Raw genomic sequence first — 15,945 nt, forward strand, 5'->3', positions numbered from 1 at the left:
CAGAAATTAGTGGGAAGATAGAGGATTGGGATGTGTTTTAAACCCTATAGAGAGCAACTAAAAGAATCATTAGAAGGGATAAGATGATCTATGAAAGTAAGCTAGCAAACAATATCAAAGTGGCTAGTAGAAGTTTTTTTAAGTATGTAAAAAAATTAAGGAGATGAGAGTGGTATAGGACTGCTTGAAAATGAGGTCAGAGAAATAATAATGGGGGACAAGGAGATGGCAGATGAACTAAATGAGCATTTTGCATCGGTATTCACGGTAGAAGACACTAGCAGTGTGCCAGATGTTGTGTGTGAAGGAAGAGCAGTGGGTGCAGTTGCTATTACAAAGGAAAAAGTGCTCAAAAAGCTGGAAGACCTAAAGGTAAATAGTCGTGTGGACCAGATGAACTGCACCCTAGAGTTCTGAAAGAGGTTGTGGTAGAAATTATGGAACCATTAACAATGATCTTTCAAAAATTATTGGACTCTGGCATGGTGCCAGAGGACTAGATAATTGCAAATATCAGTCCACTCTTTAATGAAGGAAGAAGGGAGCAAAAAGGAAATTATAGACCAGTTAGCCTGATCTTAGTGGTTGGGAAGACGTTAGCATCAATTTTTAAGGATGAAGTTATGGAGTACTTGGTGCCACAAGACAAGATAGGACAAAGTCAGCATGGTTTCCTTAAGGGAAAGTCTTGCCTGATGAACCTGTTGGAATTCTTTGAGGAGATTACACATAGGATAGATAAAGGGGATGCAGTGGATGTTGTATATTTGGACTTCAGAATGCCACAGATGAGGCTGCTTACCAAGTTAAGAGCCCATGGTATTACAGGAAAGTTACTAACACAGTTAGAGCATTGGCTGATTGGGAGGAGGCAGTCAGTGGGAATAAAAGGATCCTTGTCTGGTTGGCTGCCAGTGACTAGTGGTGTTCAACAGGGGTCAGTGTTGGGACCACTTCTTTTTATGCTGTGTATCAATGAGTTAGATGATTGAATTGATGACTTTGTTGCCAGGTTTCCAGATGATGCGAAGATTGGTTGAGGCTACAGGTAGGCTGCAGAAGGACTTAGATTAGGAGAATGGGCAAGAAAATCGCAAAAGAAATACAATGTTGGAAAATGCAATGTCAAGTACTTTGGCGGTAGAAATAAATGTGCAGACTATTTTCTAAATGGGGAGAAAATTCAAAAATCTGAGATGCAAATGGACTTGGGAGTCCTTGTGCAGAATGCAGTAAAGGTTAATTTTCAGGTTGAGTCAGTGGTAAGGAAGGCAAATGCCATGTTAGCATTCATTTCAAGAGGTCTAGAATACAAGAGCAGGAATGTGATGCTGAGGATTTATAAGGCACTGGTGAGGCCTCACCTTGAGTATTGTGAAGTTTTGGGCTCCTCATCTAAGAAAATATGTGCTGGCATTGGAGAGGGTCCAGAGGATGTTCACAAGGATGATTCCAGGAATGAAAGTGTTATCATGCGAGGAATGTTTGATGACTCTGGGTCTGTACTTGCTGGAATTTAGAAGGATGAGGGCAGATCTCATTGAAACCTTTTGAATATTGAAAGGCCTAGACAGAGTCGATGTGGAAAGGATGTTTTCCATGGTGGAAGAATCTAAGACGAGAGCACAGCCTCAGGATAGAGGGGCGTCTATTTAAAACAGAGCTGCAGAGAAATTTCTTTAGCTGGAGGGTGGTGAATTTGTGGAATTTGTTACCACAGGCAGCTGTCATTGGGTGTACTTAAGGCAGAGATTGATAGGTTCTTGATTGGACATAGCATCAAAAGTTATCGGGAGAAGGCCGGGAAAATGGGGTTGAGGAGGGGAGAAAGGATCCGTGATGATTGAACAGTGGAGCAGGCTCGGTGGGCCAAATGGCCTAATTCTGCACCTATGTCTTATGGTCTCATTGTCTCTCCTATTAGCCATTTTTGCCTGGGAAAAGGTCTTTGGCAGTCCACTTTATCTATACCTCTTATCACCTTGTACAACCCTATCAAGTTGCCTCTCACCCTCCTTCACTCAAAGAAGAAAAGGCCTAGCTCACTCAACCTACCCTCATAAGACATACTCTCTAACCCAGGTAGCATCTCTACTCCCTCTCTAAAGCTTCTGCATTTTTCCTATAATGAGGTGACCAGAACCAAACACAATATTCCAAGTGTGGTGTAACCAGAGTTTTATAGAGTTGCAACATTACCTCACGGCTCTTGAGCTGAATTACCTGACTAATGAATACCAACACACCATACACACTCCTAACAATCCTATCAACCGGTGCAGCAACTTTGCTGGACCTATGCATCGGGACCCCAAAATCCCTCTTTTCCTCCATATTCCTGACAATCCTGCCATTAACCCTGTACTCTGCCTTCAAGTTTAACCTTCCAAAGTGTATCACTTCACCCTTTTCCAGATTGAACACCATCTGCCACAGCCCAACTCTGCATCCTGTTAATGTCCTGTTGTAATTGGTGACGACCTTCCACACTTTCAACACCACCAATATCTGTGCAGTTTGCAGGCCTGCTGAACCACCCTTACAAAGTTATGGTTACAAAGTACCCAGGACATCTTCAAGGAGCAGTGTCTCAGAAAGGCAGCGTCCATTATTAAGGACCTCCAGCACCCAGGGCATGCCCTATTCTCATTGTTACCATCAAATAGGAGGTACAGAAGCCTGAAGACATACACTCAGCGATTCAGGAACAGCTTCTTCCCCTCTGCTATCCAATTCATAAATGGACATTGAACCCTTGGACACTACCTCACATTTTTTAATATTCTGTATTTGTTATGCATATTTTTAATCTATTCAGTATATATATACTGTAATTGATTTACCTATATATTTATTATTATTATTTCATTTATTATATTTTTCCTATTTTATGGCTTCTTTGTAATTTTTCACTGCTAAGGCGAATATAGTGGCTTCTCTGTAATGTTAACTGCTGAGATAATGGTTTCTCTGTAACAGAAATGTTTGGGTTATGGCTGAAGATAATAATGCATGCTAGCCAATCGGGATTCTGTTGCCCTGTCTGGTGATTCTGGAAGCTGTTGGTTTTCCGAGCTTTTGCCGGAGGGCGAGAGAGGGATGAAGAGAGAAGACGCGAATTGAGACATTCGGTAGGCCACCAGACAGAGTGGACTCTGAGTGGGGGTCCGAAGGTCGGCGATGTTCTGAGTATATCGAATGGTGGGACGCAGATTACTGAGTGAGCTCCAACGATTGTGCACAGTTTAATAAGACTGGCGCCTTCTTTCTTTTATATTTTGTTTCTCTACTAACCGTATAGTCAAAGTAAGAGTTATAAAGCTTAATCATTTAATCGCATATTGGGTACGTTTGTTATTTCAGGAGACTGATTTGTAACAGGGGACACATCGCGCAGCATCCACCCAAACGAGATTTCGTAAGTTTGGCCGGGCAGGGTGGGGGGGGTTACCATCCCCAAGATCAAGCTGCTAGGTGAAGCGAGTGTTACATATGTATTGCAATGAACTGCTGCTGCTAAGTTAACAAATTTCACATCACATGCTGGTGATAATAAACCTGATTCTGATTCTGTCTTGAAGAGATATGTCAGCTGACCAGATTTATTGCCTAGTGCAAGATCCAATATGGACTGCTCTAGTTTCCCTGTCCACACATTGTGGCGGGAATCCTTTCTGGACACACCTAACAAATTCTTCCCCTTCTAAACTTGTCTGAGAGCTTAGGACACAGTTTCATGGGCATTGAGAACAGAATTTCAGATTTTTTTTGATGCAGAGAGCAGAATTCTATAACCAAGAGAGTTATCAGATACAACGTGTTCTTTCAAGGGAGACTGATTTCCCCTGGATAGGCTGAGCTACGTCCACAATTCTCTGCTGTTTCTTACAATTTTGCGCAGATCACTTCAAATCAAATCGAATACACGTTTAATTATCATTCAACCCTACATGAATACAGCTGAACAAAATAGAGTTCCTCTGGGGCAAAGGTGAAAAACATAAACAGCACATTCAAAATAGTAAGCAAAAGAAAAGATAGCCATGTATATAGCCCAAGACCCCGAGCTACATGTCCGCAGATTGATGGTTCAGTGCACAGCCACTGCAGTTCAGCCAGTCATTCCACCGACTGAACACTCGAGGGAAGCACTGACAGGAGGGGCCAGCACCCAACCGAGCATGGACGCCTCTCTGTACCGCCTCAGGCTTGAGGCCTAGTCCTCGCTATAACTGAGGCTGCGTAGCTTCCCCGCCGCCTGTCGCACCGCCAAACAAGGGAAACAGGCTGCGGCATATTAAATTATCGTAATCCAACAGGGACGTGATCACAAGAGAAACGTCCAGGACAATCACCCATGGGTGCACTGCACGGCACCTTTGCACACCAACTCCGATGCTTCTGAGTAGCAGGCAGCAACACGATCTGCACCCTGTCCGGCTCCTCCGACACTGAGGCCAGCTCCTCTGAGGCCCTGGCCAGCTCCGAAAATGCTCTGGCCAACTCCTACAACGCCCTGGCCACACCAAGCTCTGATGCATCAGACAGGATGTTTTCTGTAGTGCATTAATAAATGTTGGTGAGGGAGGGTCAAAAGGAACATGATGAATTTCTTTCACCTCCTATCCTGAGGAAGTCAAAATACTGGTGAGTTTTCCCATCCGTGGTCAATTGGTGTTCACTCTGAGGAACCTGAACCTCTCAGCACTCTCAATCACAGCTCTGTTGTTAAAGAATGAAGTATGTGGACCCCCACCCCCATTCCTGAAGTATGGATCACCCCCCCATTCCTGAAGTATGTGGATCACCCCCCATTCCTTAAGTATGTGGATCACCCCCCATTCCTGAAGTATGGATCAACCCCCATTCCTGAAGTATGGATCAACCCCCATTCCTGAAGTATGGATCAACCCCCCCCCCGGGTTCCTGAAGTATGTGGATCACCCCCCTATTCCTGAAGTATGTGGATCACCCCCCATTCCTTAAGTATGTGGATCAACCCCCATTCCTGAAGTATGGATCAACCCCCATTCCTGAAGTATGGATCAACCCCCCCCCCCGGTTCCTGAAGTATGTGGATCACCCCCCTATTCCTGAAGTATGTGGATCACCCCCCATTCCTGAAGTATGGATCACCCCCCCCCCCAGTTTCTGCAGTATGGATCACCCCCCCCCATTCCTGAATATGGATCACCCCCCCCGTTCCTGAAGTATGGATCAACCCCCTCCCCCGTTCCTGAAGTATGGATCACCCCCCCCCCGTTCCTGAAGTATGGATCACCCCCCCCCCGTTCCTGAAGTATGGATCACCCCCCCCCCCATTCCTGAAGTATGGATCACCCCCCCCCCCCATTCCTGAAGTACGTGGATTATCCCCCCGGCTGAATTATGTGAACCAGCCCTTTTGTTTTGCTGACACGGAGGGGAAATGTGTTGTCATGACTCCCTGTAACTCAGCTCCCTTTCTCCTTCCTGTATTCTGACACACTGTTATTTGAGATGTGGCCCACTACAGTGTTGAGTCTGCCGATTTTCTAGATAGCATTGATGAAGCAACATTGTGCCACTGGCTGGAAATGTGGAAAGGTATAAATAGACTGTAAAGGAACTTTGGTAAAGAAAAGAAAGTCAACGCCTGGTTTTATTGTTTTCATATAAATAGCTTTTATTCTTGACTAAGGTTTGAGAGTCAACGAATGAATTATTGTAAACATCTTTATTTTGAATAAGGTCTGAGAGTCAATGCATGATTTATTGTAAATAACTCTACTTATTTGTAGTATAAGGACTCAGTCAATGAATTTTTTCCTGTAATTTTATTTTGTAATATTTCTGAATAAAGTATACTTTTGGAGAGAGAAAAAAACTCTCTGGATAGAATTCCAGCAGAATCCAGCCACACCTGGTGTGGAACTTGACAGAACTGGTGGTAGGATCCCCTTGTTGGCGACAGAAGTTGCCAAGAATAACGTGCTAGATGCGTAGGTTGGTGGTGATGGTGAACTCTATCCCTGTTCTGTCTAGGGATGGCGGGGCCAATGCAAAAGTATGGGAAATAGAGCAGATATCGGTGATGGCTCTATCAATAGCAGCAGAGGATGGGGACTCACATTGGCTGACAAAGGAGGGCATCTCAAATGCCCTAGAGTGGAAGGTCTCCTCTCGAGAAATACGGGTGAATAGAGAAAAGTGAATGGCAACCTTGCAAGGGACAGAGCGGGAAGAGAGATGGTCAAGGTAACTGTGGAAGATGGTGGGTTTGTAGAAGATATTGGTGTCTAATCTATCCCTTGACAAGGAAGGGGAGAGAGGAGAGAGGGTGGAAATTTGTTGTTAAAACACTAGACTCTTCATTAAATCACCTTCTCCAAAACACAAGGTATTACCATCACAACTGAACATTTTAACAGGGGTCAGCATTGGAAAGGGTGAGCATCTTGAAGTTTCACAACATTGCCATTGTTGGATTTCTGTTTTTTTTTTTCTGATCCTTAGGGTTCTTCCAGGAATGAGGAATGATGCGTGGTCTCCATTCGAAGATTTTGGTTTATTCTGCAGCAAAAACAAACATACAAATAAGAAGCAAACTAAATAAAGAGCTGAGAAACAATGCCAAGAGGTGAATGAATGGTGAGGACAGAAGTATAAAGATGGCGCCTCTGAAAAATCCACCTCTTTTATAGATAAGAAATTAAGATAGATGTAAACTAGTTAATAGATGACATAATTAAAACAATTGCATCATGTGGGTAATGTGCTAATACTTAGCCACATGATGAGAAAAGTGATAAAATAAATTAATTTAGATGCTACGCCACTTTCTGCCACGGAGTGGCAATGAACCACCACGTACTGTGAAAAATACATGTTTGTTAAAAAGTATTTGGTAAAAAGTATTATTTAAAAACCAGTGGTTCACATTTTGATTTCTTAAGGGACCCTGGCAGAATGATATCTGAAAATTCAGAGAGGAAAAACTTAAAAGTATCCATGTTGCAGAGCAATCAAAAACTACTTTTCAAAAGTATCGTAATACTGCATCATGATTTGGACTGCTTTATATGAGTTTGAGTTATTCTGGTAATAATTGCTTTTAAGCAAACATTAAAAAAAATGTAGATTATAATAATGTCCAATAAAAATATCCAATAATTTTAACTGTGCTTGAAGTCTCTATCAGTACTTGTCTTTATTGGGAGTCACTTTAGTTCACTAGCAGTGGCCGGTGTGCATTCACTTACTTTTAAATAAAGGCATCCGTTAGTCTTGTGAGACCATGGATCTGCGCCTAGAAAGTCTTCACTCTCCAGGGCGCAGGCCTAGGCAAGTTTGTATGGAAGACCAGCAGTTGCCCATGTTGCAAGTCTCCCCTCTCCATGACACTGATGTTGTCCAAGGGAAGGGCATTAGAGGACCCATACAGCTTGGCACCAGTGTCGTCGCAGGGCAATGTGTGATTAAGTGCCTTGCTCAAAGACACAACACGTTCCCTTGGCTGGGGCTCGAACTCACGACCTTCAGGTCGCTAGTCCAATGCCTTAACCACTTGGCCACGTGCCCACACTTACTTACTTTTACCTTCTCCCTTAAATGCTGAATAAGGACTCAGATGGGACCTTCCCACTGAGCTCCCAGGGGTTCCATATGCAGTTTCTTGACCAAAACCCACTCGCAACAAATCAAGGTGTGTTCTCCTTCCAACGGACCATTCCAAGCAGCAGAAACATGTTGCCAAGCAGACTGAATAGCTTGTGTTAGTTTTGCACAATAATCAACTGAACTATCTAACATCGCACATACATCGGCCTCTCTGAGATCGAGAGCTCCCGGCAGTGACATAGTCACCCTGTCATCACTTCAAATGGACTCAGTTTTGTTTTCTTCTTTGAGGTTGCCCTGTTGCTGCATAAAAGCAACGGAAGAGCTGTAGGCTGTGGTATGCCTTCCTCATCTTAGTTAATTAGCCGTTGTTTGAGGATGCCATTCATTCTTTCAACTTGTCCGAATTGTTGTGTTCTTTATACGTACCGTCAGTTACTAAGAACAAACCATATTCTGGAAGAATTAAAACTAGAACTTTTATTTAACACAGCAAATGGCAACCACATTTTCCTTACAGCCATGCTTTCTAGATCATTCTCTCATTTCTGCACAAGCTCCAAACTCCAAACTCTATCACATGACACATGATATCACCACATCTTCTTTTCCTTAAGAAGAAAAACAATTAGCAACATTAATCAAAACAAATGCATATTTAACATGTCTCTATCAGTCTCTCTGGGGGTTTATGAACACAAGTAGACCTTCTAAGTGGCTCACACAGTTCTTGTGTTTCGTGGTTATTTTCATGTTTCGTCTAGTCTGCATCAGTTAACTGAAACTCCGAAGTTGGCTCTTTCTTGAGGTCTTTGAGAAGAAATCGCAATTCATTTATTAACTGTGTGATCTCTTTTCTACGCTGAGACTTCATTTCAATAAAACTCAATTCCTTCACTTGGGTTTTCACTTCTTCAATTGGATCCTGATTCTTGTCACTCTTTGGCTTCAGATCAATATTGTACTGTACTGGAATGTTTGGTTTTGGTGGCAATGCTTTGTCAGATGCTGGTAACAAAGGGATGGATCTGGGAGCTTTCTTTATGACGTCTTTTACTTTTGCTGCATTAGAATCAAATTCTGTTCTCTCTCGCTCTTCCAGCAAGTCACTGTATTCTGACTCTGTGTCACTATCCAGGACTAATACTCTTTTCACCAAATTCAGTCTCTCACAGGCAGATAAACCAAGTATTGACTGTACATTTTTTGGCACGATGACAAATGAAAGCGTGTGCTCAATATTTTTGTGCGATACTTTTTGCCACACGTGTTCCTTTAACTGGAATGTCTGCACCTGAATGCCCAGTCACTTTTATATTTGTCTGATGTAACTTTGGTCTTGGCTTTAATGCATTAAACTCAGATTCTGCAAGAACACTTACTCGTGCTCCAGTATCCAATTTAAATAGAATAATGTTTTTGTTCACTTGTTTCTTGACAAGCATTTCCAGTCAAATGTGTTCCTTGCTCAGAGTCAATGTGGCATGGCGATCCCCATCTTGGAATATAGTCGCTGATCAGAGTTCTGGCTGTGTGTGTGGCAGTAGCTTTTCTTGCTGGGGTAGCTTCCACCCATCCTGAAAATTTGCCCTCTAACACATCTGAGTATCCCTGGCACTTTGATAAAGTAATGTAGCCCACTTGTAGATGTGAAAATGGACCAGGTGGGGCAGGTAGCTTCTCCATTGGTCTGTAAGTTGTCTTCTGGCATGTCATACATCTCTCAACTGTTTGTTGAGCTTGCATCCTAATCTTCGGATTCCACCACCACTAGAAAACGTCATCCATCTTTGCACCCCATTGTGTCCTAAGAAGTGCCAGGTAAGCAAGCAGCTCAGCTGGGGCTACCAGCCTATGACTAGTGCTATATCTTCATGCTCCATCGTCATTAAAAGACCCTCCATCTTCCACCCAGTGCCACTTTCCTTTGTTTGAGCACCAATCTTGCATTTCTTGAATATCCCGCATGTTCACCGGTGACACGATGCTTAACTTGGTTTCAGTCACCGGGTTTTCTTCCGTTTCTCTGGTTTTCTTTATCCCTTCTCTCGCTGCCCTTTGTGCAGTTTCATCTGCAAATGCTTTTCCACGGCTTTCCATTCTGGTTGTTTTCGAGTGACCTTTACATTTTAATACTGCAACTTCAAATGGTAGTTGCACAGCTTCCACGAGTGCTTGTACCAGTTCACCATTCTTGATCGGAATTCCCACTGCTGTAAGAAATCCTCTGTCTCCACAAATTTCCAAAGTCATGAACGACTCAGAAAGCATATGGAGAATCTGTATAGATATCAGCTGATCTTCCTCTGCTCGCTTACAGCTTTCTGTTCTGCCTGCTGTGCCGAGGTACCAGGAGCCATGGTTCCTGAGACCACCACTTCAGTTTCTGTGACAACAGCCCAAACGGCCATTCTAATTCCTCCCTCGCTGGTTGAGGAGCCATTGATCAGATCTGGTTTCAATAAAGGAGCTTCTTTATGATAATTTGCATCTTCTTGGCATGTTACTGTTCTTTCACAGTCATGACCATCTTAATCTTCTGTGTCCACTGACAATGGTGTATACAAACCATCCGATTTTTGCTCGACCACTGTCGACAAAGGTTGCAGGGCTTGGACCCAGTCGGTTTTGCAGTTTTAACGATGCCTCTGTTACTTCTGCAATTGTAGCCTGAAGCTGTGGCATCCAATCAATGTTTACCTTCCCTTGTGAGGTAGGGGGTTGAGCTAACCACTGAGGTTATTGCTGTCCTTGTGCTGGAGCTGATTTCTTGTGCCAACAAGATCTAGCCCAATGTCCCCCTCTTCTGCATTATTGATTGATTGAGATTAGGCCCTTCCAGGCCTGAGGGCTATGCCACCCAACAATCCCACCATTTAATCCCAGCCTAATCACGGGACAATTTAAAATGACCAATTAACCTACCAATGTATGAGACTATGAAGGAAACCAGAGCACCCAGAGGAAACCCACGCAGTCACAGGGAGAACATACAAACTCCTTACAGTCAGCGCCGCGAATTGAACCCGGGTTGCCTTGACCATAAAGCGTTGTGCTAACCACTGTGATACTGTGCTGCCTCAACTGCATATCCAATTCCGCTTGTTCTGTTGCTCAGCAGGTTGAGACTGAACCGATTTTATTCAAACACCGATATCCCACTCCACTTATTTAGCAGCTTGGACTAGTTCACTGTACGAAAACTCAGTTTCACTCCAATTCGCTTTAGTAGGCTTCACCATACAGGCGACATCTAGTTTAAACCATCGTTGAAAGTCAACTTGAGAGGGCCATATTTAGCGACTTCGATAATATCTTTGTTTATTTCTGGGACTCCTGAGTAACTGAGGCAAACTGTCTGTCATGGTCCTGACTGTTAATTCCCCATTTTCTCCTAATTCCCTTTGATCGTGCCACAATTCCAAGAATTAATTCCTCATTTTCTCCTAACTTCCTTTGATGGTGACACACCTGGTTCTCATCAAGATCTGAAGCATAAGAACCCCAGCTTTGCACCCACTGGTTGCCAGATCGTTGGTGTAGCCTGTGTGGTAAGTAACATTTGCTGGCCTCTTAGGATTGTGTGTTCTAAGTTTTGCTTCAGTACCAGATTTTACCTGTGTAACTCCGTCTCTCCGTGCTAAGAAAAGTTTTGTCTGCTGCTTGCCTTTCTATGCTCCGCGTCAAGATAAGTTCTGCCTGCCTTCTGCTTTCCTGCACACCCTCCTGTTTGCCGTTCAACCCCAACACCTTCATCTGCATCCTAACTCAACCTTCGTGCCTGTGTCCTGCGTTTGGGTTTGCCTCATTCCTTGTAACACTGTCCTGTATTGGTCTTCGTGTTCAGAAACATCCTCTGAAGGTTTTAGTTTCAAATCAACCACTTTCTTCCAATCAACGTAAACACGAGGAATTCTGCAGATGCTGGAAATTCAAGCAACACACATCAAAGTTGCTGGTGAACGCAGCAGGCCAGGCAGCATCTCTAGGAAGAGGTACAGAAGACGTTTCGGGCCCAGACCCTTCGTCAGGACTAACTGAAGGAAGAGCTAGTAAGAGATTTGAAAGTGGGAGGGGGCTAGTAAGAGATTTGAAAGTGGGAGGGGGTATTTCCATCTGGGTAGCCTCCAACCTGATGGCATGAACATTGACTTCTCTAACTTCCGCTAATGCCCCACCTCCCCCAGTACCCCATCCGTTATTTATTTATATACACACATTCTTTCTCTCTCTCTCTCTCTCTCTCCTTTTTCTCCCTCTGTCCCTCTGACTATACCGCTTGCCCATCCTCTGGGTCCCCCCCCCTTTCCTTCTCCCTGGACCTCCTGTCCCATGATCCTCTCGTATCCCTTTTGCCAATCACCTGTCCAGCTCTTGGCTCCATCTCTCCCCCTCCTGTCTTCTCCTATCATTTTGGATCTCCCCCTCCCCCTCCCACTTTCAAATCTCTTACTAGCTCTTCCTTCAGTTAGTCCTGACGAAGGGTCTCGGCCTGAAACGTCGACTGCACCTCTTCCTAGAGATGCTGCCTGGCCTGCTGCGTTCACCAGCAACTTTGATGTGTGTTTCTTCCAATCGATCTGGTTTAGGGCTTGCCCCTCCAACCATGCCTTAATTGCATCCCAATCAACTGGTAAATTCTATCTATCCTCTCCTATACTATCTCCAACTCACCATGTCAACTGGTTTATTTGCTGGATGCAATTTGTATATATTCTTCATTTGTTGAAGTTCAGCCCAAGCTTAAGGATCAACACTGGAGCACCCAGGGGTGTGTGCTTAGCCCACTGCTCTGTTCTCTCTATACCCATGACTGTGTGGCTAGGCATTGCTCAAACACCATCTATAAATTTCTTTGTATATTATCATGTTTTGCATTGTGCTGCTGCTGCTGCTAAGTTAACACATTTCACAACACTTGCGGTGGGAATAAATCTGATTCTGAAGTCTTTGCTACCTTTTTCAGGATGTGGAACTTCCCTGGGTCATCCGCCAAAGTTTTCCGGATCTGGTGGTTGATAACAAACCTCCTGTTTCCTTTCATACTCTCCATCATTAGTCTTGCGTGTTTTCGTGCTCTAAGTTTTTACTGGGGGCAAGTCTTGCCATACTGTTATCATCGCTGCAGCCACTAGAGGGCTCTGTTAGGTCAGAATCCCTTTGCAGTTGCTTGGAGTTCAAAGGTTTCGCTGTGTCTGGGGACTAGTCAGTGTTGGCTGCACTTCAACATGGCAGACATCACTATTAACACCGCCCACCGGTTGCCTTTCTTGCACAAACAAGAGAAAATCTGCAGATGCTGGGAATCCGAGCAACACACACAGAATGCTGGAGGAACTCAGCAGGCCCGGCAGCATCTCTGAAAAAAAGTGCAGTCGACATTTCAGACCGAAGCCCTTCAGCACGACTGGAGAAAAAAAAGCTCACCTCTCGCCTGGAATTTCTCTCTCTTTCCCCTCCCGCCTTTTAAATCTACTCCTCAGCTCTTTATCTCCGATCCTGCCGAAGGGTTTCAGCCCGAAACGTCAGTTGTACTTTTTTCCATCGATGCTGCCTGGCCTACAGAGTTTCTCCAGCATTTTGTGTGTGTTGCTGCAGATGAATGTGTTGCCTTTCTGGCAGCACAAATTTGTGTCAATTCGCTTTGCAACTCTGAACAGAGCTCTCCACTCCACATGTACTTTGCACGCCGTCTTTTTACCCATTCTGTTAAGGCAGAAATCCGTTTTATTTTGCTGATTTATTATTATCTTCATATTGCCCTTTTAGCATGTTATGTATTTTTTAAAATTTTTCATCCAATTGAATTCTTTTAAATCACTGTGATCTCATTTTACTGTATCTAGATGGACTTGCAGCTCATTACACTTATCGCTTTGCAGCTTTAAGGGTGCTAGATCCAAGCTGTCTACTTAGTTCTCAACTACATCTTTTTGATCTTCTAGCATATCATAGAAACGTAGAAAACCTACAGCGCAATACAGGCTATTCCACCCACAAACCTGTGCCAAACATATTAACTTAGAACTACCTAGGCTTACCCATAGCCCAAGATTTTGCTAAGCCCCATGTATCCAACCGAGAGTCTCTTAAAAGACCCTGTCATTTCCGCTTGCACCAACGCTGCCCGCAGCCCATTCCATGCACTCACCATTCTCTGTGTAAAAAAACTTACCCCTGACATCTCCTCTGTACCTGCTTCCAAGCACCTTAAAACTATGCCCTCTCGTGCTAGCAATTTCAGCCCTTGGGAAAAAGCCTCAGCATCACTTGTAAACCAGTCCTCACTAAACTTAGCATTGATAACACATTTCTTCTGTATTTCTTTACCAATGGTAACAAGTTTATATGCATTATTTAAGTAAGCGCTTAAGATTTCAGTTAACTTTTCCCTCTCAGCAGAGAATTCATGAGACCCACCACTGGTCTGTTTCAAAGCTTTGGCCATTATATTAGTTTTGATCTTAAGGAGTACTCTTCACTTTTAAACACCAAAAATCTCACAAAACTCACAACCCCGCAGTGACTAAAATACCAGGTTACAACCAAATAAACATCCGTTCAATATCTTAAAACTTTTGTCAGACAACTCACATCATCCTGTTGTAACTGTAATATCAGACACTGGGTTTCCAATAATTCATTCCGGCCCAACACGGGTTGTACATGACTCTGCTCAGTCTTAAACTCCCTTTAAATGATGCACTGAACAGATTTATTTGTGGACAATTAAGGAACAGGGGAAGGGCCTGCCTCCCACTGCTCGCTTAAAACTTCCTTCCTTAGTCTTTTTTTCAAGTCATCGGCCTGCATTTGGGCGCCAATTGTTGGATCTCTGTTTATTTTCTAATCCTTAGGGTTTTTCCAGGAGTCAGGAATGACGAGCCAATTTAATTCTAAGATTCTGTACCTCCTACCTGATGGTAACAGTGAGAAAGGGCATGGCCTGGGTGCTAGGATTTTTTTAATACTGGACACTATCTTTCTGAGACACCACTCCTTAAAGACGTCCTGGATACGTTGTGGGCTAGTACCCAAGATGGAGCCGACTAAATTTAAGACACTCTGTAGCTTCTTTTGATCCTGTGCAGTAACCACACCACGCCCCCCCCCCGCCAAATCAGACAGTGATGCAGCCTGTCAGAATGCTCTCCATGGTACATCTATAGAAGTTTTTGAGTGTTTTTATTTACATACCACATCTCTTCAAACTCCTACTGAAGTATAGACTCTGTCTTGCCTTCTTTATAGCTGCGTTGATATGTTGGGACCAGGTTAGATCCTCAGAGATCTTGACACCCAGGAACTTGAAACTGCTCACTCTCTCCACTTCTGACCCCTCTATGAGGATTGGTATGTGTTCCTTCATCTTACCCTTCCTGAAGTCCACAATCAGCTCTTTCATCTTACTGATGTTGAGTGTAAGGTTGTTGCTGTGACACCACTCCACTAGTTGGCATATCTCTCTCCTGTATGCCCTCTAGTCACTACCTGATTCTGCCAACAATGGTTGTAACATCAGCAAATTTATAGATGGTATTTGAGCTATGCCTAGTCACACAGTCATGGGTATAGAGAGAGTAGAGCAGTGGGCTGAGCACACACCCCTGAGTTGCACCAGTGTTGATTATCAGCAAGGAGGCGATGTTATCACCAATCCGCACAGATTGTGGTCTTCCAGTTAGGAAGTCAAGGATCCAATTGCAGAGGGAGGTACAGGGGCCCAGGTTCTGTAACTTCTCAATCAGGATTGTGGGAATGATGGTATTAAATGCTGAGCTATAGTCGATGAACAGCATCCTGACACAGGTGTTTGTGTTGTCCAGGTGGTCTAAGACTGTGTGAAGAGCCATTGAGATTACGTCTACAGTTGACCTATTGTGGCGATGGGCAAATTGCAATGGGTCCAGGTCCTTGCTGAGACAGGAGTTCAGGTTGGCCTTAATGACCAACCTCTCAACGCATTTCATCTCTGTAGATGTGAGTGCTACTGGGTGATAGTCATTAAGGCAGCCCACATTATTATTCTTAGTCACTGGTATGATTGTTGCCTTTTTGAAGCAAATGGGAACAGTCTAATGTGTGGCACCTTGTCAAAGGCCTTCTGAAAATCCAAGTACACAACATCAACCGATTCGCCTTTGTCTACCCTGCTTGTTATTTCTTCAAAGAATTCCGACAGATTTGTCAGGTGTTGATTTTCCCTTAAGGAAACCATGCTGGCTATGGCTTCTTTTATCATGTCTCCAAGTACCCTGAGACCTCATCCTTAATAATCGACTCCAACATCTTCCCAACCACTGAGGTCAGACTAACTGGCCTATAGTTTCCTTTCTTCTGCCTCTC

The 15,945-nt window shown here is 43.9% G+C and overlaps 1 long non-coding RNA gene across 1 annotated transcript; it reads right to left on the bottom strand.

Moving 5' to 3' along the window:
- Positions 1 to 6,271: 6,271 nt before the first annotated feature.
- Positions 6,272 to 14,292, bottom strand: LOC140202128 (uncharacterized). Its single transcript, XR_011887005.1, has 2 exons — positions 14,194 to 14,292; positions 6,272 to 6,552 (listed from the first exon to the last, which is right to left on the bottom strand). It is a non-coding gene; the product is annotated as an uncharacterized lncRNA (long non-coding RNA).
- Between the last annotated feature and the right edge of the window lie 1,653 nt (positions 14,293 to 15,945).

This window comes from Mobula birostris, chromosome 8 (genome assembly GCF_030028105.1).
Source record: "Mobula birostris isolate sMobBir1 chromosome 8, sMobBir1.hap1, whole genome shotgun sequence".
Taxonomy (NCBI): domain Eukaryota; kingdom Metazoa; phylum Chordata; class Chondrichthyes; order Myliobatiformes; family Myliobatidae; genus Mobula; species Mobula birostris.